At 45.0% G+C, this 22,218-nt stretch overlaps 1 pseudogene; it reads right to left on the reverse strand.

Moving 5' to 3' along the window:
* Positions 1-8,729: 8,729 nt before the first annotated feature.
* Positions 8,730-22,218, reverse strand: part of LOC116826913 (olfactory receptor 6N1-like) — an 83,635-nt pseudogene continuing 70,146 nt past the window's right edge.

Here is a 22,218-nt window from a genome sequence, read left to right on the forward strand (position 1 = left end):
CCCCTAATCATTGGCAACACGAGGCGGCCTAGTACGACACTGCCACCCCGTTCTAACAGGATGGTCTGTTGGTCCGCGGCTTCAGGCGACCTCCTCGCAGGCCTGCGAGAGGTCCGTGAAGCCGCGGAACGCGCACCTCTGCGACCGCCTGCGCGCGAGGTTCTACGAACCACGGACCAGTGACCCTCCCAAGGCAGCTGCACGAGGCAGCCCTGCCTGCTGCACCTAGCAGCAAACCGGCAGAGCACCCTCGCGCGCTTGCCTGCACCTTAGGCATGAGCTGGCGTGCGTGCCGGAGCCCCCTGAGTCACCAACCTACTTGCCATACACGCAACAGTAATAAAAGGCAAGGATATTTCTCGAGAGTGTGTGCAGAGGTGATACAGGTAGCCATTTTCGTCACAAGACGAAACCATCTCAGAACATCATTTTTGGGATGATGTGGAAAGTGATGATGCTCAATCTTTATGAACTGCTGAGGCTGCTTGAACCTGCACGACGGTTGATTCTCTTACAGTTCAGAAAATTACTGTTGGGGTTGAAGATGCGAATTGTCATAATCCACTTGGGGCCCAGTTATCCCTTGCTCCCCATGGTCATGGACTGTACACAGGCAGACTGGACAGCAGTAGAGCCGTTGCCAACTAAGGCCCTGAGGAACGTGCCAGATTGGTCGAGATCGTCCTTTGGACATTTAGACGCAGGGCTGAGCAGTTGTGTGATAGGATTTAGAACCTCAAGTGAAACAATGACTATCCCATTGTGCTATAGCCTGCGTTGTGTGTGCTCCGATACATATCTGTGGAGTAAGGGGAGCTCTTGGTGACGTCCTGTCTAGCTCCATACTTCATTGTCACCATTACGCGGGATACGAAGGCGACAAGATGGTGACATTACCTGCACAGCTACTAGTGAGCTAGTGGCAGGGAACGGCATAGAAACCATTACTTCCAGAGCCCTCAATCCAATGCATCCTTCTGCAGCTCATCAGTACTCAGTTGCTAATTGACAATGGGACCTAAGGGTGTTAGGTGCCAAATTCAATTCACTGTCCTAGGATTTTGGGATCTTAACATCAGCCCTCTTATGGAGACAACCGCCTTACATTATTAGCCCAAACTAAATGTCCTGCAATTCCTTCCAGATCGCCCAGTACGATGACTCCCACCACTCCTCTCATAGTTTTTACATTTCTCGGTAAGTAAATACTTGTATCTGTTATAAAGCATGTGCAGTGACAGTACAGAAGTAAACTAAGTCTTCTCCTTTTTCTGTTGTCTTTCGTAGTCATACGTCCATTATTTCTGATTCCCCTTATGTACGCAGTGTGAGGATTGGATAATGCTCAAGATTGTTTACATAGAGTCACACTTGTACATATGCCTATCCTGCTGTGACAGGGCCGTCTGCCTGTCTGGAGAGCTAGTGGTCAACAGCAGCAATAGCGAAATGCCACGAGGGTCACCATTCACACAGGAGCCCAGGCGGAGTCTGAGAGTCAGAATGCTCCTCAAAAAAGCAGGGCGCTAGAGTAAGAGGACTCAGCGAGGCCCTGAGTGAGATCAGAACTCCTGTGAGACTGACAGTGGTGGAATGGTCCAGTTAGTAAGAGGCTGTGTAGTGCCTGTCTCAGGCAGGAAGGACTAGACCCAGCTACGTAGAGACATTTCGGGTGTCTTGCAGCTGGAGCCAGGCTTAAACTTTATAGAGTATTTCCCGGAGCCCCACACTGCACCCCCAACTATATACATTATACCCCTAGGAGGTTGGAAATATTACGAGAGCTCCAGCACAGCTCTGTTGAATTTAAGCCCTTATCTGGAGGGAAGACTTCTGGGTTTAGTTTTGAAATATAGGTTATAACGAAACTGAAAGGAGGGCTGTTGTGTTGACTGGAAAAAAAACCTGTTTGGAGATTATTTGGGGACGAATAGAAACTGAGGTGAGAGGCTGTCTTCTGGGCTGCCTGAGGCTCCAGGGGTTGCCATGGGTGCCCACTCATCTACACAGAATGGACGCTGTAGCAGAGTGATTACCGCTCCTGCCCTGTGGCTTGAAACAGCCAGGAGAGGGCTGTGGCTGGGCAAGAAGCCTGACCCGATTAGGGAAGAAGCTCAGTTGTGCCATGCCCCAGTTAGCCCAGCTGGCCCTATAAGAGCCGTGAGCCGAGGCCCAGGCAGTCTTCCTCTGCCTGTAGAAGGAGAAGGCTGGCTGCAGGGAGCTAGACACAGGGTACCTGAGTGAAGCAGGCTGGGGAAAGGCAGAGGAGCTGGGAGCTCCTGCCTGGAAAGCCCCAGCTGCGGCTAGCATGAGGCCAAGAGGTATTGGGCATTGCAGGGAAGCCCAGAGTAGGCAAGGCAGCAGTCCAAACCCCTTTGCCTATGATGAGTGGCTGATACTGCAGTCTGCCCAGTACAGGGCTAGATGGAGACTGGCAGTAGACAAAATGAGGCAAAGTGGGATTGTGAGTTGGAGTTCCCCAGGGAGGGATACTCAGATTGGTGGGTACTGCCAGGGGGCAGCATCCTGGTTAAAAGGGCACTAGGGTCCAGGAGGGACACAGGGCCAGAGGACAGGCGGATCACCGGCCTGCAGAGGGTGCTCCGATGCTGGAACGAGCTAATTCCTGAGAGACCAGCAGAGGCGCCGCAGGGGTGAGTCCACTCTCAGCAACACAATTACACTGATGCAAAGATGCTATAGCAGTATCGTTTCCGATACAGAAGGGAATAAGAGGACACTGTATAAGGCACCTTTATATTGTTAAACTGTGTCTGCATTAGAGGTTGTACCATAGACTATTTCCATAACAAGGTCTATCCCTACCCAAGAGCTATATGATTCAAAATTTGGGAGACCTCGTGTAAGTGAAAATACAGCTATACATTCCTAGCTTGAAACAACACATTTATAATCCAGGAAACTGTCCTTTGCATTTGTAGAATCATAAAGAGTAGACTGAATGGACCTCAACGGAGTCATCTATCAGTCCCCTGCACTCAAGGCAGACTACGTAATAACTTGACCATCCTGACAGGTTTTGTCTAACCTGTTCTTAAAACTTCAGTGATGGAGATTCCACAACTTTTTCTATTTACTTAACTACACTGACAGAAGGTTTTTTCTACTGTCCAACTATACCCTTTGCTGCAGTTTGTCCATTGCTTCATGTCCTATCCAGGTTAAGAGAACAACTCCTCCTTGTACAACCTTTAATGTACTGGAAGTGTTATCATGTCCCCTTTAGTCTTCTCTTTTCCAGACCAATAAAAACCCATTTTTTAATCTTTCCTCATAGGTCATGTTTTCTAGACTTTCATCATTTTTGTTGCTCTCCTCTGGACTTTCTCAATTGAATTTTAACCTACCCTCCAAAAAACTTGCAATTCCGTACCACCTTGTATCATCCACAAACTTATAAGTGTCCTCTCTATGCCATTATTTAAATCATGATGAAGATATTAACAGAACCAGACCAGAACCGATCCCTGCCCTCTCTAACTGGACTGGAAACCATGATAAGTCTCTGGGATGGTTTCCAACCAATATTACTCACCTTTATAGTTAGTCCATCTAGCCTGTATTTCCTAGTTGTTTTGCACTAATAGGAATGTCGGATAATCCAAGTCAAAAGCAACTGACTGATGAAAGAGAGATCAGAGTTTTTGTTGTTGTGTTTTGTAAGGTCTGATGAAACTTTGTTTGGTGTTCGATTGGGCGTGTCTGCCGAAAGATTAATTAATAAAAAAAAAATGGAAAAAAAAAAAAAAAAAAAAAGAAATGTTATTTGTCCTGGGGGAAGAAAGAGTACGAGGAGCCTCTAAAGTGTTGCAATAAGAATTCAACGGTTTTGATACTCTAGATACTTGTGGCGGGTTGCGGCCCCAACCTCTGGAGGGTTGGTTGCTCTTGCATCCCGACGTCTGATAAAGCCGCGGTCCGTCGTCGAGTGGGGACTGGATGCGACAAATTTACTCAGCTCATCCCGATACAATTAGAGTTTCTTCTTAGGTTCTTTGTGTGTAATGTGCGAGCCTCTTGTTCGGGTAGATGTAGCCACTTATAGGCTGTTACCCAAGCTAGTGTAACTAAGTCGTCACTAAAAATAGGAGTTTGTTCTCTTTAACCTGACTAGGAATGAACATGGAACAAATGCAGCTAAGGGGTTGTCTTGACCGTGTAGAAATCATTAGTCCTGTTCGGTTTGCTGTACGTTCGAAATCGATTCTTGATAGCCTTGGGCTTTCGCGATGTGCAATCTCGCCACAAGTACGCTGAAATGTTTTACTCTCTCTGAGAAGGGCATTAGAGAACAGAAAGCTCGCGGCAGTAATGTGGTCCAGTTTTAGCGTAGATCCTGCTTGAGTGCAGGGAGCCTGGATAGGCATGACGCCAGCGTTGAGGTCATTCCAGTCCTTACTCTTCTAAGCGATTTACAATGCAAAGGACAGTTTCCCTGATTCTCCATGTTTGTTTCAGCTAGGCAATGTATCTAGCTTGTTTTTTACCTTCACAGGAGGTCCCTCCACCAAAGTAATTGAGGCTCAGGTTAGAGTTGAAGTCTGTTGTGGAAAGGGTTGCATCTGGGAATATGATCGCTTGTTTATCTTACTGTGGGATACTAAATGTGTCTATGGAGTACAGCAGCCTCGCTAGTGGCTCAGCAACAGGAGATGGGTGATATAAACAAATGGTGAAGGTGCCGTATGTATACAGTAGTGTCTGGCAATGATTCCTGTGACTGTCTATTCTCCGGGATAAGGTAAAAGGTCACATGCTATAGAGCTATCTATTGGTATCATGTTTTATGTTTTATGCCCTTTAAATAATCTACTCCGTCCATTGGCAGTCTGTCTACAGAATTGTGTCTAATCTGAGGGATTGGCTCACCCGATGACGTGAATTGTGTTCAGACCTTTCTGATCTGGATTTCTCTCTATTAAGAGAATATTTTACTTTAACGGTTGTCCAGCAGATAGGACATGAAGCAATGGACAAACTGCAGCAAGAGGGTTTAGTTTGGACAGTAGAAAAAACTTCCTGTCAGTGTAGTTAAGTAAATTACCTAGAAAGCTTGTGGAATCTCCATCACTGAAGGTTTTTAAGAACAGGTTAGACAAACACCTGTCAGGAATGGTCAAGTTATTACGTAGTCCTGCCTTGAGTGCAGGGGACTGCACTAGATGACCTATTGAGGTCCCTTCCAGTCCTACTCTTCTTTGATTTTACAAATGCAAAGGACAGTTTCCCTGGATTATCAATGTTTGTTTTAAGCTAGGAATGTGTAGCTGTATTTTCACAGGAACTCACTTACATGAGGTCTCCACCCAAATTTTGAATCAGTATAGCTATTTGGGTTAGGGATATGACTTTGTTATGGAAATAGTTCTATGGGTACAACCTCTAATGTGGACACGGTTTACTAATATAAAGGTGCTTCATACAAGCGTCTCTTAGTCCCCTTCTTGTATCGGAATTAACTATACTGCTATAAGCATCTTTGCATCAGTGTAATTGTGTCTGTAGAGGAGTGGACTCACCCCTCCAGCACCTCCTGCTGGTCTCTCAGGGAATTAGCTCTTTCCAGCATCCGGAGCACCCTCTGCAGGCCAGTGATCCACTTGTCCTCTGGCCCCGTGTCCCTCCCTGGACCCGGTGCCCTTTTATCTGGGGGCTGCCCCCTGGCAATAACCCCTTTCTCTGAGGGTTTCCCCTTCCCGGGGACCCCCACCCTCTATCCCCACATTGCCTCAGTGTATGGCTACTGCTCAGTCTCCATCTAGCCCTCGTTCACTGGGGCAGACTGCAATATCAGCCACTCATCATAGGCAAAGGAGTTTGGACCTGCTGCCTTTGCCTACTCTGGGCTGTCCCCTGCAACCACCAATACCACTTGGCCTTATGCTAGGCCGCAGCCTGGGGCTTTCCAGGCAGGAGCTCCCCAGCTCCTCTGCCTTTCCCCAGCCCTGCTTCACTCAGGTACCCTGTGTCTAGCTCCCTGCAGCCAGGCCCTTCTCCTTCTACAGGCAGAGGAAGACTGCCCAGGTCTCTGGCTCACAGCCTCTTATAGGGGGCTAGCTGGGCCTGACTGGGGCCACAGCTGATCCTGCTTTCCCTAATCAGCTCAGGCTTCTTGCCCCAGCCACAGCCCTCTGTTGGGCTGTTTCAAGCCCCACAGGGCAGGAGCGGGTAATCACTCTGCTACAGCGTCCATTCTGTGTAGATGAATGGGCACCTCATGACAACCCCCTGGAGGCCTCAGGGCAGCCCAGAAAACAGCCTTTCACCTCACTTTCCCTTATTCGTTTCCCAAATAATCTCCTAACAGGTTTTTTTCCAGTCCAGACACGACAGCCCTCCTTTCAGTTTTATTTATTAACCTAAATTTCAAAACTAAACCTTGATCTTCCACTTTGGCTGCTGTCCATTGGGCTGCCGCTTTCCCATTCCACTTCCCTCTAGTGGTCCTACACAGCATAACTGCATCTTTCCTCATTTCTTACCTGTTGCTAGGTGTGTGCTGTTCAAAATTTTAACCATTGGGAACCAAATCACACAACAGCATGATTGCAACATTAGTTGCCACAACTACACATACCAGATTAGTGGGTCTCAAAGGTTTAGCAGGAGTTAACATTAATTCAGTGCATTTCTGTTGCTGGGGAGTCTGTTTTCAGTGGAAATACATAGATTGAATCTACAGTGACAGCAGCCCAGTGGTTCTCCAGGCTGAGATTTTAGGAGGCGTCTAAGTGAGTTAGGCACCTAAATCCTTTTGAAATGGGAGATGGATGCTTTACTCTGTTAAGTCACATAGAAAATCCTTTCCGCAACAAGGAAGTGCTACAGTTCTCACTGGTGCCCAGCTCCCCTGCCTCTGGCCAAATCTTGATGTAGTCAGAGTGGCTGAGCCAGCATTGGTGTGTTTGGCACCACAGCAGTTCTGCTAGCTGCTAGGCCGTAGCCACTTCCTCTCACCATAGGCTATGTCATTCCTGGAGGAGGGGGCCCTGCATGCAGCAGAGCTGTCCAAGAAACCTTGGGCAGGCTGGACACAGAGTCCTGAGAACTTTCTCTCTCAGGACATGCATTCACTGCAGTGAGTTTGGGGGCCACTCATTGTAACAGGTCCCCATTCTTTCGACTGCTCTGTGCAATTGGTGGCAGCAGAGCAGCTCGTGCCCTGCAGGGCCACATGCAGTGTCCCTCATCAGTGACCATTTGACAGACTCGATCCCAGAAATGTCCTCAGTTCTAGATTTGCCCTGGCTTGTGAGTCTATCCCTTTGTTTGCCCAACCTCCCTGCCTCCAAGGGCAATGTGAGCCTGGAGCTATTGCTTTGCTGGAGTTGGTCACAGGCAGGTTTAGCTCAGATAAGAGCTATAAAGCTGTTCCTGGTGAAGTTTCCAGAGGTCACTGCTGGGGCCTGGCTGTTTGCATCTGGCCTGTGTGAGTGTAATGAAGGTGGTGGGCTTGCATTGGGGTATGGTGGAGATGGAATTAGGCACAATTTCAGAGGTGGCAGATTTCCTAGGATTATGACCCCCAACGGCTGCATCAAGAGTTTGGAAAACAAAAATACTAACATTTATTTTGATAAAAATGGCTTTTTTACAGATGTAAAATATTGGTTAAAATTGACTCCACTGCTCCTGGTGCCCAGTTGAAAACTTCATGAAGGGAACATGGTTTTGGCCACCTCCCTCCCTCGTCCTTCCACTTAGATAGACAATGGGAGTTTTCAACTTAATTTAAATGGAGCTATGCAACGGGACCCCCGCTGTACAACCTGGAGCTGTGGGAATACTGTGCCCCCTTATTTCTCTAGCCTGGGCTGTCTCTCATGATGCTTTAATAGTGAGAAGTAACAATCCCCCCTCCCCAGTTGCTTTTATCACTCAGGCACAAGCATACAGAGACAGAGTCAACCGAGTTGCATGAATGCTCTCCAAGCTACTTATGAACTATACAGAGGGAGACACCAGCAAATTCCCCCAGCCTTGCACCCCAGAAATGTACCATCTTACACAGCTCAAGACCTTCTCTGGAACATTGCAAGATCATGAATTAGTTCACCACTTCATCAAAGGGTAGTGGACATGCATCTGCCCTTGTAATCTGAGCAGATTCTACAAGCATTTTAGACAAACTCACTGGTTAAGATTAAACATTTAAATAAGTTTATTAACTACAGAAAGATAGATTTTAAGTGATTATAAGTGTTAGGTAACTATCTCTGACCTTTATGCCTAAGGAAAAAAACTCTAAAAACTTATTCTAAATCCTAAACTTTATCACACTCCGTAAGATTTGATTCAAACAGCTTTTCTCACCCCACTAGATGCTGCAGCCAGGTTACAGTTCTTAATACACAGGCTGAATTTCCTTCTCAGTCTGAGATCAACCTTCCCAGTTCAAAGACTTTCTCTTCCAGCTTTCTTGTTGCCTCCAGAATAGGTGGGGGAGGAGAGAGGTGGTCTCATGATGCCACTGTCTATTATTTTATACTCTCAATTCATGTCCCTGAAAAATATTGGCCAGGAAATGTCCTGGTGGGTCTTGCTGAGTCAGAGTTCAGCAATTCTCATTGTGTGGTGCTTGCGCACTTGTCTTACAGAATTGTAAATGTCTTGTTTACAATTCCCCTGCCAGTCAATGGCTGGTGATGGTTGTTTAACACTCACCTGGGTGTGGGTCACCTCCTTTGTTGTCACTGGAGAATTAACCATGGGTGACTCCCAGACCCCCAACATGTTCAGTAACAACCATATAACAAAATCTGATAGACGTATACAAGGATGATATACATATTTTGATAGAACAATGTGTTTCAGCGTATCATGATGTTTTATATGATACCTTACAAGGCATGCTTTTAATCACAACCACATAAAAAAAGATGAATATGGGGGTTACAGGGGGCTACTGTGAGGTACAGTGCATCACAGGCTCATTGCTTCAATCACCCAGGCAACTTTCAAATCATCAGGCTAACTTATAATCTCATAGTCTCTGCATGTTTCTGTGAAAGCCATATTTACTAACTGCTTTGCTCAAGGTTTCCTTGACCTCTCTGTTTCTCAAGCTGTAGATGAGGGGGTTTACCAGTGGAGTTAGGACTGTGAAGCAAAGAGAGGGCACTTTCTTCAGATCTCTGAGTGTATCATGTTTCGGAAGCATGTAGAAAAGCATTATGGTGCCATAGAAAATTGTCACCACAGTGAGGTGAGAGGAACAGGTGGAAAAGTCCTTTTGTCTCCCAGTGGTGGAAGGGATTCTTAGGATGATGGCGCTGAAACATACATAGGATGTCATGGTTAGTAGGAATGGAGGCAGGGTGAATATGGAGGCTAATATGAGATCCACCAATAGGCTTAGGTGTGTGTCACTGCAGGAGAATTCCATCATTAGGACGGGATCACAATAGAAGTGGTCAATTTCATTCGGGCCACAGAAAATTAACTGTGATATGAATAAAAGATGGTAGTAGCCAAGCTACCATTTAACCATGATCCAGCAGCCAACTGGAGGCAAATCCTGGTATTCATAAAAGAGCTGAATAATGTAGGGGTTTACATATTGCTAAATACCGATCATAAGACATCACTGCTAGGAGACAGCATTCTGTACCTACCAGAGCACAAAAGAAATACAGTTGTGAGAGGCAGCCACTGAATGAGATGATTTTGGTCCCCATCAGCAGACAGACCAGCATCCTGGGCAGGAGGGTGGAGGTGTAGCAGGTCTCCAAGCATGACAAGTTCCCTAGGAAGTAGTACATGGAGGTGTGAAGGTGCTTATCAGCCACAACTAGAGCAGTGATGAGCATGTTCCCGGCCACGGTTGCTGTGTAGATCACTAGAAACATGAGGAAGATGATAATTTGCAGGACAGAGAGATCCCCGAATCCCAGGAGGATAAATTCTGTGACAGCCATTTGGTTTCTCCAGATTATGTCTGCATGGGTTAAGTCTAGGAATAATAAAGAAAATTGTGCAATTGAATTGGAAGAACAGAGCTGAAAGGTAATCAAGGGTCATGAATTAATTCCATAAATATTCAGAAACTCCCCACCTTCTCCTGGCTACCAGCTGAAATTTTAAGGCTAAACAGACTTCAGTCAAAGTGCAAGGAGTCTCACTTTGACAACAGATCTTTTGTATCCATGTAGAGCACCCTCTGCCATATCAGAAGAATGACTAATATAACAGTCCATTTCTCTGGTAGCAAAGTACTGATATGCAGATCAGACTCTTTCTTTATCTACTGTCATATCCCATCTAGTGACATACAGAAGTTTAACAATGATGCTTAAAAATATTTAACTTCTGGCAATTGCCAGAATCATGCCATGACTTAGGAGTCAAAATCAATAAAAACTTCTACTAAAATGTTGAACTGAGATTTCCAGTGCAGCTTATTTTCCTTCGGCATTGATTTTCTTTTATAGTTAATGAAAATTAATCTAACAATGTTTCCTGGTAAATTCATCATTTCAGTGCCCTATAGGAGAAGGAATAATTCCCGTCCTCCTCACAAGAGATCAGTTTATGCCATAAATTTATGAAGAGGAGTAAATTCTCCCTTCATCCCTGTGGTGGTGATGGTGACGTGGTGAGGGACTGGCAATGTCTTTTCTGTTTCCTGATGCTCACTATGTAGCAGTAATAAAATACATCTCTTTGGAGGGTGGATCTTCAGAAGAGACAAAACCAGGCTGATGTGCAACCCTAACTGGATAGTGACCCTCCACACTCCATAATGATTGTGGGTTGATAACACAAGAACAAGACAGACACTGGAGGGTGACAAGACACTGTCTCTGAACTTAGAGTCTAGAAACAATCTTGCATGTGTCAATCTGGCTAGTAAGACTCCATCAGCATTTGCTACCATCTTTTTAAGGTGTGTCTTCCAATCACCCGGGATGAATTTTACCATTTACAGCAACACTCCCTTGTTTGGCAGATAGCCTTTTGTGATTATGTAGGAGACATTGCATATAATTCCCCCAAGGATCCTCGTTTAGTAATTGTACAACAGGTTCCCTGTTGGGAAGGTGAGGCTAAAACTGCTAATATTCACCTGAAGAAGAGCTCTGTGTAGCTCAAAAGCTTCTCTCCTCCACAAACCGGAGTTTGGGCAATGTAAGGTATTACTTCACCACCTTGCCCATCTAATATTCACAAACCACATTCATGCCCCTGTTTGGTGGTGGTATAGAAATGCACTCAGGAAGATGATGCTCACCTGTAATTACAGCACATCCCAAGCTTGAAGTGATGAGCTCTTATTTCTGAGGGCTTGGCCGCCAGAAAGTAGGTTCATCAGGTGAGGTTCTTGTCTCTCCTCCTTTTGAAGAAACTGGGTTTTCTCATCGAAGACACCTACAGTTACCTGAAGTGATGAGCAGGTGCATTTGATCTAACTTTGGAAAATGAGCTTTCCCTTTGATTTACTAAGTGTAAATGCTGCCTCATTTGTATTCAGTCATCACACTTTTTAATATGGCCCCACTGCAAACTTTCTCCCCCTTGCTTCATTTTGCGTCTCCAAAGCTTTGTAGCTAACAATGCCCAATGGGAATTGTACTGCATGACTTTTATAATTGCAACATTTTTTAAGTCTAAGGATCCTACGTGTAAACTATTTGACATTGTGAACAAACACCAGCTTTCATATTTGGGAGATGCCTATCCAAGGTGATGGACTATTATAAGGGCAGCTATTTTCAGAAATGCCCACTAGATGGCAGCATATATTGAATATTATTAAAGGGATAGTGTAAGTAGATCAGGGGTCAGGAACCTTGAGGAAGTGAGGTGCCGAGTTTTCATTTATTCACTCTAATTTAAGGTTTCACATGCCATTACTACATTTTAACATTTTTAGAAGGTCTCTTTCTATAAGTCTATAATATTTAACTAAATTATTGTTGTATGTAAAGTAAATAAGGTTTTTAAAATGTTTAAGAAACTTCATTTAAAATTAAATTAAAATGCAGAGCTCTCTGGACTGGTGGCCAGGACCTGGGCAGCGTGAGTGCCACTGAAAATCAGCTCGTGTGCCGCCTTCGGCATCCGTGCCATAGGTTGCCTACCCCTGAAGTAGATTATATCACCCTTACAACATAGTTTCACTTAAGGAAGGAAAAACAAATGCACAAATAAAGAATGGGGAATAACTGGCTTGGCAGCAGCACTGCTGGGAAGGATCTGAGAGTTGTGGTGGATCATAACATCAACATGAGCAGGTAGAGTGATGGCTGTTGCAAAAAAGAAAATGCAATTTTAGTTGCATTAACCAGGCATAACATGAAAGTCTCGGGAGGTGATAGTATGCTCTGGTTAGCCTCACTAGAGATGATGTCCAATTTTGGTCACCAATGGATAGAAGGATGTAGAGAAACTGGAAAGCATCAAGTGAGTGAAATGATACAAAGGGATGGAATGCAAACCATAATGACAAGGCAGAAGGAACTGGGTATGTTTATCTGGAAAAGAGAGATTAAGGGGGACATATAGTGCTCTCAAATACTTGAAGCTCCATAAAGAAAGGAGAAAATTGTTCCTCTTGCCACGAAGGGCAGACCAGAGGAATGGGTTCAAACTGCACACAGCATATTTAGAAATCTCAGATAACTTCCTAACTGTAAAATGTTAGACAATGGAACAGACCACCTAGAGAAGTTGGGAATGTCCTTCACTGGAATTTTCCAAAAGGAGGCTGGACAGCCACAGTCTGGATGGCTGATACTGAACAAGTCCTGCATCTTGGCAGGGGTTAGACTAGATGTATCAGAAGCCAATGCACAGTTGGAGTGCAGCAAACAAGTGTGAAATAACAAAAGGTTTTCTACAGGTATGTTAGCAACAACGATGATCAGGGAAAGTGTGAGACCCTACTGAATGGGGGAGGCAACATAGTGAAGGTGATGTGGAAAAGCTGAAGTACTCAGCTTTTTGTCTCGATCTTCACAGACAAGGTCAGCTCCGCAACTGCTGCACTGGACAACATGGTATGAGGAGGTGAGAAGCCCAGTGGTGAAGAACAGGTGAAGGACTATAGAAAAGCTGGACAAGCAAGTCCATGGTCCAGATCTAATGTATCCAAAGTGCTGAGGGAGTTGGCTGATGTGATGCAGAGCCATTGGCCATTATCTTTGAAAACTCTGGTGATCGGGGGAGGTCCCAGACGATTGGAAAAAGCAAATAAGTGCACATCTTTAAAAAAAAGAAGAAGAGAACCAGGGAACTACAGACTGGTCAGCCTCTTTAGTCCCTGTCAAATCAGAGTAGATCCTCAAGGAATCCATTCTGAAGCACTTGGAGAGAGGAAGTGATCTAGAACAGTCAACATGAATTCAGTAAGGCAATCATGCCTGACCAACCTTGTTCCTTATGATGAGATAATGGCTCTGTGATTATGGGGAAAGTGGGGATTGATATATATGATTTTAGCAAAGCTTTTGATACAGTCACCACAGTATTCTTGCCAAAAGTTAAACTGTGGATTGGATGAACGGACTACAGTGGATAGAAAGCTGCCTAGAGATCGTCAGATTCAACAGGTAGTGATCAATGGCTTGATGTCTAGTTGGCAGCCAGTATGAAGTGGAGTGCCCCAGGGTTGGTCCTGGGCTAGTTTGTTCAACATTTAATTAATGATCTGGATGATGGATTAATTACACCCTCCAAATTCACAGATTACACTAAGATGGGGGAGAAGTAGATATGCTGGAGGTTGGGATAGGTCCAGAGTGACTAGACAAATTGAAGGATTGGGCCAAAAATCTGATGACGTTCAACAAGGACAAGTGCAGAGTCTTACACTTAGAGAAGAATCCTGCACTGCTACAGGTTGGACACACTGGCTAAGCAGAATGTCTGCAGAAAAGACCTGTGGATTACAGTGATGAAAAACTGTATATGATCAGCAGTGTGCCCTCATTGACAAGAAGCCAACAGATATTGGCTGTATTAGTAGAAGCATTTCCAGCAGATGGAAGGAAGTGATTATTCCCTTATTGGAACTGGTGAGCCACACCTGAGTATTGCATCCATGTTGGTCCTCCACTACAGAAGGATGTGGGCAAATGGAGACAGTCAGCAGAAGACAATGAAATGATTAGGGGTGGGCCAACATGACTTATGCAGAGAGGCTGAGGGAACTGGGGTTATTTAGTCTGCAGAAGAGAAGAGTGAGGGGGGATTTGACAGCAGCCTTCAACTACCTGAAGTGGGGTTCCAAAGAGGATGGAGCTCAGCTGTTCTCAGTGGTGGTAGATGACAGAACAAGAAACAATTGTCTCAAGTTGCAGTGCAGGAGGTCTAGGTTCGGTATTAGGAAACATTATTTCACTAGAAGGGTGGTGAAGCACTGGAATGGGTTACCTAAGGAGGTGGTGGAATCTCCATCCTTAGAGTTTTTTAAGGCCTGGCTTGACAAAGCCCTGACTGGATGATTTAGTTGGCGTTGGTCCTGCTTTGAGCAGGGGATTGATCTCCTGATGTCTCTTCCAAACCTAAGATTCAATGGAAAGCTAGGTTATATCTACAATGTGGAGCACAGCAAGTCCACGACTGAGATTGTCTTTAGAGAAAATACAGTCAAATTCCTGGAATAGATGGACTAGTTTGTACCTTTCCTCAGCTGTGAGATCTCTATCTTGGAATTGGATTCCTTCTTGGCTTTCAAGATACAGTTCTTTTCTATCAAAACACTAGATCCTGCAGCATCTATTAACGCTGATTGATTCCATGAGGACTTTTCAGGACTTCCAGTATTTCTTCAGCTGTCATTTTTCATTCATATATGGTGCATTTCCCAAATTTCCCAGTGCAGTAAGCATGTATCAGGGTCTGACAAGAAGAAGATCTCTCTGTAAGCTCAAAAGCTAGTCTTTTGGCAAGAGAATCTGATCCAATAAAAGATATTGACTCATGCACATTGTCTCTCTAAGAAAAGAAAAAAAGGAGATACAGCTTGTAGGGAGTAAACCAAGATGGCTCCAGTCAGTTAACATGGAATAACTAAGCACTAAAGTCCAGATTTTTTTTAAATAGCTATTTAGGCACTGACTGGGGTTTTCAACAATTTTCCCACTGATTTAAATAGATGCTTTTGAAAATCACACTTGATACCTAAAGACCTTTAAAAATCTGGCCCTAAGTTATTCCCATATGAGAGCAGTTCCATGGCCCTGATGTGAAATGAGCTAAGGAGATTCAGTTCTGATGGGAGCTCAGGGAGGTATTCTCATAGAAATAAAATTGACGGGCAATTAGCCATACTGGCTGGCCAACTTTACTGGTCCATTCTGTAGAATCTCAACAACACACGGTGCAGGACAGAATGCCCTGGAATAGAGAAGTTCCTCTCTCAATGCTGGAAGTGATATCCATAAAGGATTTGGGAGTCACTGGCAGGGCCATCCAGTGGAGCTACCAAAGCCCCTGTTATGTCTGATATGTGGATAGTGAGAAAATGTTCATCCTCCAGGGCTGTCAAGCCAGCATCTTTCATCAAAATTTAAACTTTCCAAGGGAAAATACCAGTCTGTACCACCTCAGATCACCCCACCTGGGTTACCATCTCCAGCTGTGGCCAATATCACACATTTCAGAGGTGGTGAAAAAAGTCCCCCCAGAATCCATCTGACCAGTTGTGCATTGGGGAAAGAATACTTGCTGGCCCCCTGCAGACATCCTGAAGCATGAGTTTTGATTATACATGTGTAGGCTTTTGTTGATTTGAAAACTAAATAAAGAATTTTTAAAGGTGTCTGCTGGTCAATTTCATTGGCCACAGGTCCATGGCGGGAGGAAATGCAGGTGCCTGAAAACCCAGTTGCACCCGCAGGATGATAAGAACACTACCCCATGTACCAGCTGCTTAAGTCCTGGTCTAAGAGTGGAGGAACCGTGAAATTCCACCCTGTGGCAGCTGAGGGTAAGAGGAGGGGGGAAAAAGGGGGGTGGGATGCTGGGGAACAATTTTAGTTCATGAAAGATGAGAAGTAGCCTGACCACCCTTGACTTCAAAGGGAGAAGAAAGGGTGGGGGAGTGATTGCTCTGTGCAATGCTCCGCTAGTAAATGTCTGGAAAAGGAAAGATTTCCTCACTCACTAGTGCTTGTAACAGGATAACACAGAGAGTGAAGCACTCAGAGAAGGAAAGGTCCTGAGCTCATCCAAGGAGTCTGCAAGAGAAGCAGGAATTGAACTTAGAACGCATGACACACATGATCATGCTATCCTGTCTGCTGATGAATAAGCCAAGTCCGAGTGATTGCAACTCACACAGGGTCTTTCACTACAGGGTTAGGGGTTCCACTCTGACCCAACAGACATTACTTTGGGAAGAAGCTGCATCCTAACTAATATGAACACAGTGAAAATGAGGCTTAGCATAATTTTTTTGAAAGTGATTAGTGATTTGTGGTGTCTCAAGTTGGGCACCCCCCAAAAATAAGACACCTTGAAATAAGCCTGATTTTAAAGGACAGGTCCTGAACACTTCCTGTGAATCAAGACCCTTTAAAGGGTCTCAGCTTGGCTAACCAAAATCTCCAATCACTTATGAAAGTTTAAGCCAATGTGCTAATAAGATCCCTGGCTTAGCCACCAAGTTTTGAGTGGGCTGTATGAAATTCCTTTTGAAATTTCTAAAGTTGTCTGTTATTTGCAATTATTTACACCACGATGGAAAGTCCTTGAACATGACTTGGAGAATGGTTTCCCTTATATACAAACAAAAGGGCACCCTCTAGGGAACAGCTGGAACACACTGCAACACTGAAGACTGGGATGGATGGGGTAGAGTGAAGGGCACAGTGGTTTTAGTGCAGATACAGTGCTGGTGCAAGGAAGTTTCGCGCCCTAGGCGAAACTTCCACCTTGCATCCCCCCAGCTAACCCCCCCGCATGGCAGCTAACTCAGCCCCCACCCAGGAAGCCCCCCCGGCGAGAGCTACCCCCCCCGTGACAGCTACCCCTCTCCCCCATCCCCCCTGGCAGCTAACCCTGCTGGGGAGACCTCCCCCCCTTCCCGCCCGGCAGCTAACCCTGCTGGGGAGACTCCTCCTCCCTCCGCCCCCCGGCAGCTAACCCTGCCTGGGAGACCTCCCGCTCACGGAAGCTAACCGCTGGTAGCCTGCCCAGCTCACCTCGGCTCCATCTCCTCCACTGAGCATGTTGGCCTGCTCAATCTCCTCCTGTCGGCTTGCGCGCGACTGGAGAGATTTAGAGCTGGGCTGTGTGCTCAGCTGAGAGGCAGAGCAGAGGTGAGCTGGTGGGACGGTTCCCTGTGTGCCCCCCTTTACTCGGGCAACCCTCTCCGCGCGCTCCCCAGCTCACTCTACTTCTCGCCTGAGGGGGCTTTTAGGCGCTCCAACCACTAGCGGCCGCCTAGTTTGCAGTAAATGGTTGCATCAGCCTGTGAAGATCAGAGATCTGGTAAGAACCAGTGCCCTAAAATATAGGTCAAAATCTGGAGTCGTGACAAATCAGTGATATCATTTTACATTGGAGCAATATTAATCAGGTTTATATTTTTACATTTGTCAGCACATTATGTCACTTTGATTCCCTGGGACATGGCAGAGTCACTTAAATTTTTCTCCAGAGCCCTTGGGGCTATGCTATTTTGGGATCCAATCCAGTTGAGTGAGAGCTGTGACACACTCGCCTCAAACTGTGGTGCCTTACAATGCCTTGCTGCTGTCGCTCAAACCTGGGCTGTTCACAAAAGATCATGACATGCAAGTCACACTTTGCTTTCTGCGTAGAGCTGCAGCCTGCAGCACAGCCACTCACACTGGCTTCCACCAGCCTTGTTACCATATGAAGGGTCACCCAATACGTACCCAGTCCTGGATTCCCACTGCCCATCCCCCCAAAGTGTGTATTCTGTACGCACTGTCAGCCCTTTCCTGGACAGTTCAGATAACAAAGGTCTGTTGTCCATGTAAGGGAACAATATACAACAACTTGCCACTTTAAATGAGTTACCCACACAGTTCAACACAGGCATTAATTTTGTTTAGAGAACAAACAAATTCAGCTACAAAGGGATAGATTTAAGTGAGTACAAGTATTAAGGTACTAAGTCAGAAAAGGTTACAAGAAAATAAAGACAAATGCTCTAGTACAAAACCTTACAATAGGTTTGTCAAGGTCAAATTCTCACCTACGTGTTTCCAACAGCTTACTGACCAATCTTCAGGTCAGGATCCTTCCAGAGGAAAGAGCTGGAGCTTTTCTCTTCTTAGTGTTCAAGAAAAAGATGGAGAGGGAGAGATAATTGTGTTTTTACCCCTCATTTTTATAGTTCGTCACCTTTGAAATGCATCTTCTGAGAGTGACCCTGGATAAAGTTTCTTCCAGTTGAGAGCAAGGGTTGGACCTAGTTGTGGGAGAGTTTGCTTATGTTTGCTAAGATGCAGCTCTATTTGTTCTTGCCCCTTCCTTGCCAAAGAATAGCACTTGCCTGGTGATGGTCCATCATTAGTGACACCGTGGCAGGTGTCAACTTCTCCTTTGAGAAACAGCTTTACTCACTTCCCAGACTTGTCTGATAAACACACTTAAAGTCATGATTTCATCTTAAATTCATAACTTTGCATATAACTACATTATATGAATGTTACCATGATATTATTGACCAGCAAGTTATTAGTTTTCAAATGGTAACATACGAGGCATATTTTGTACAAAGATTATTATAGTAGTGTGTGCGATGTCAATGTAGGGTTGTGTGCCATCACAGAGACCAAATCTATTCCTTATGTAACTCTACAGAAGTAAACGGACTTGCACCAAGGATGAGTCCAGCCCATTCTGTTGAGTTATTTCCTCCTGAATCCACTCCAGAGCCCACTGGGATAATCAGTGCACTGTACTCCCCATAAGTACCTCCTCGGGGAAACTCCACATGGTCTGTTTGGTTTAGTAGCTATAGATACCTGTACTCCTGAGATGTTGGGATGATCCCTGTACACTGAGCAGAAACTGAATGTTGGGGCACAATCTGTGCCCCAATTATCCTGAGAAAGCATGACGGTTCCTGCTATTAACCTCACTCTGGCCACTAGGAAGCAAATGAGATCTCCTTTTACACCACATTTCCCTATGAAGATTACAAAGGGCTCACTGATGACAGAGAATGGCTGGCTCTGGGCACAGGGAATGAGACAGACCCCTTCATCCATAGGGAATTTCTGCAATCAGTCCAAGTAGTACCCCAAAACTGTCCCTTTTCTGACTCCTGTGAGCCGAGACAAAAGCCTGACATTAAGCCCACATTTATTACAGAAGGAGTTAGCCCTGAGAAGGATCATGCAATCCCCTTGTCATGGGGTTTACTAGTCACCACTGGGGCACCTCCTTGTTCCTCATCTAGAGAGTAGCTCTCATCCAGTCTGATGACCCTTCTTTTAATTGCTTACACAGGGGTCTCTCTCTCTCTCTGGACTCTGTTGCTCACTCTTCATGATTAAGTCCTCTGGCCATATCATCATAGTCCTTTCCTTCTGGGGTAACAAAGTCCCTATAGACAAACTGTCTCTAGCAGTCTTCCAATCCACTGCACAGTTTGTGTCACTTTCCGAGAGGCAAGTAGAGAGACCCAGGCCCACCCACTACTCCAGGTTCCAGGCTAGGGACACTATGCAACCATAGTCTGCTCAAGCTCTCACTATGTTGGTGTTTCCCTAGGACCCTTCCTGCTTCCCTTCTCTATTCTCTGGGTTACCACTAGTGCTTTCTCCATGCCTGTGGCTACTTCACCCCTCTCAGCTTCTTGCCAGAGCATGTAGTCCAAGGCAGGATCCCAGGATTTACTCTACTCCTAAAACAGCTTCTTATGCCTTTCTAGGGAGTGACTACAGAGATCTTTCCTGTAGACTCTCCTTTTGCATCCTATCTCCTGCTTTTATATAAACTCAACCTGCCTCTGCCCAGCTAGGCTTCATCATCCATTAGACATTATAAGCCCTGACTCTCCTCCAGGTGTAATTTGCCAGAGGTTAATTGACCCTTTTTAACCTGCTCAGGCATTGTGCGGGGGATGTAAAGAGTAGCTGGAAATTGCAGAGGGGTAGATACTTAGGAAGAGCAGAGGCTACTAGGAATAAGTAGAGTCCAGGGTTTGGGAACTGAGGCCCTAGCTAGGAAGGGTTGGTAGCAGAAACCTTGAGTAAGCACAGAGCTCTCAAGGCAGAAAGGCTTGAGAGTAGGAAAAGAAATGTTTGTTTGCTGGACTTTAATTGAGAACTTTGAGTTTTATTTTGAGATTGGTGTCTGGGTTCATTCATAGACAAAGAAAAGGTCATGAATGTATAACCTTTGAGTGGACTGGAGATTACTTCACTGCCCTTCTCCAGTGCCTACAAAACCCCAACTCCTATAAAAAAGCACCTGGCAACCCAAAATTCAGTCACTGAGGATTTTCATCAAGGATGATGCAGAGTCAGCCTCCCCACAATCAAGTCCAAAAGAACAAAAGGAATTAACTTAATTCCTAAGTACCAATTTCCTAAAATCTTATGATAAAAAATATAATTAATAATTTGGCTAACTTATAAGTCACATACATTATCCTCAGCTATACATAAACATAAAGAAAATAAATTCGATCTGAAGAGGTCAGTGTCCACAGAAACACAGTGAGAAGAAACTCAGAGTTCCTAAAAGTTTGGCTGACTTCACCTTAATCTTAGTTAGAGTCTTTGATCACCAAATCTATAAAGTCAAAAGCAACATCTTCCCTCTGCTCATTTGTAGAAATCTTCAGTTGGAATCCATGTAGACTCTTCCTCCTTGATAGCTAATCAAGCCAATTAACCAACCAATTAACCAACCATTCAGTTAAGTATATAGATTTTTTTAAAAAAATGCCTGTTACAGGAAAATACAAAACTGAGAATAGCAAAATAAATGACTTTCCTCATTATTACTTTTAAATAAAAGAAAAGTTGGTAAATCATACTAGTTGAGACAATTTAACTAAAACAATTTGGCTAAAGTCAAACAACATTCAAAGCATACAATTAAAATAAAAGAAATTAATTTTCCCTTTCTATAATTAACACCGCTGGGACTTCCATGTTGGGCAGTTAACAATATCACTAACCTGCTGCGAAATGCTTCAGAGTTTGGGAATCCAGCCTGCTTACTGCTCCTGGGCCCAGCTTCTCTCAACCCACACAGGGCCTGTGGCCTTTTGCAAAGCAGCTGCCCTCACTACTTGCCCTTATGGAACCTGAGTCCAGCAACAAGGATTGAGCAGGCCCAAAACTAGTACACCCAATTCCAGAAACATCTGAGTGTGGAGTGCTAACTGTGCATCTACCAAGTAACAATGACCTAGACACAACTCATTCTTACTCCCCTCCCCCATATAGATCCCTTAAAAGAGATATCTCCCTATTAGGCAAAAGGGTTACAAATGGACAAAAAAAAAGTGCGTGGAATCTATGTAAGTGGCCCTGAAGAGGGGAAATTGAGGCAGGCTGCCTATAGTGTGACCATAGGCCATGAAGAGGTGCTCAGGAGGCAAATGACCCTGTTACAGGGACATTTCTCAGGGTCCTGAATGAGAAACCACAGTACATACACCAACCAACCCATCTGAGCTACTTGGTTCCCTTGGGACACTCAGCAGAGAACAAGGACTAGCCCTGACCTGGAAAGACCTCTTCAAGTAGGAGAGAGAATTCAGTTCCCATTAAACCATTGGCTTCTCTGGAGAACGCATCAAGTGGCCAAAAAATAAAAGATAGCCCCTGTTTCAGGCCTCAGGAATGGCTGTAGACCTTGGTCGGTTTGTAAAGCCTGTAGACCTTCTGGATTTGGAAGGAAGCAGCCTTAGTTGGTCTTGGAAGGATCTGCAGGCATTGCTCCAGTCTCAGATGGCTATAGGCTGTATTATCTGATACTACTTTCACTAACATATTCACACAAAGAGTACACGCAAACGCCTCAAGAACAGCAATCCTTAAGGTCAATATCTGATCCCATTCAAGGTCCTTCCACAATGTTCCAAGGGATTGGCGTTTCCTTCTTTATGAACACTGATATTAAAGCAGAAGAAGATATCCTGAGATATCCTGAAGAATTCTAATTCCTGGTGTGAATATCTAATCTGATTCAATGAGTTATGATCTAGTGGTCTGCTCTATCCATCTCTAGAGAAAACCCACTCCTGTCTAGTTTGCC

The sequence above is a fragment of the Chelonoidis abingdonii genome, chromosome 13, assembly GCF_003597395.2.
Source record: "Chelonoidis abingdonii isolate Lonesome George chromosome 13, CheloAbing_2.0, whole genome shotgun sequence".
Lineage (NCBI taxonomy): Eukaryota > Metazoa > Chordata > Testudines > Testudinidae > Chelonoidis > Chelonoidis abingdonii.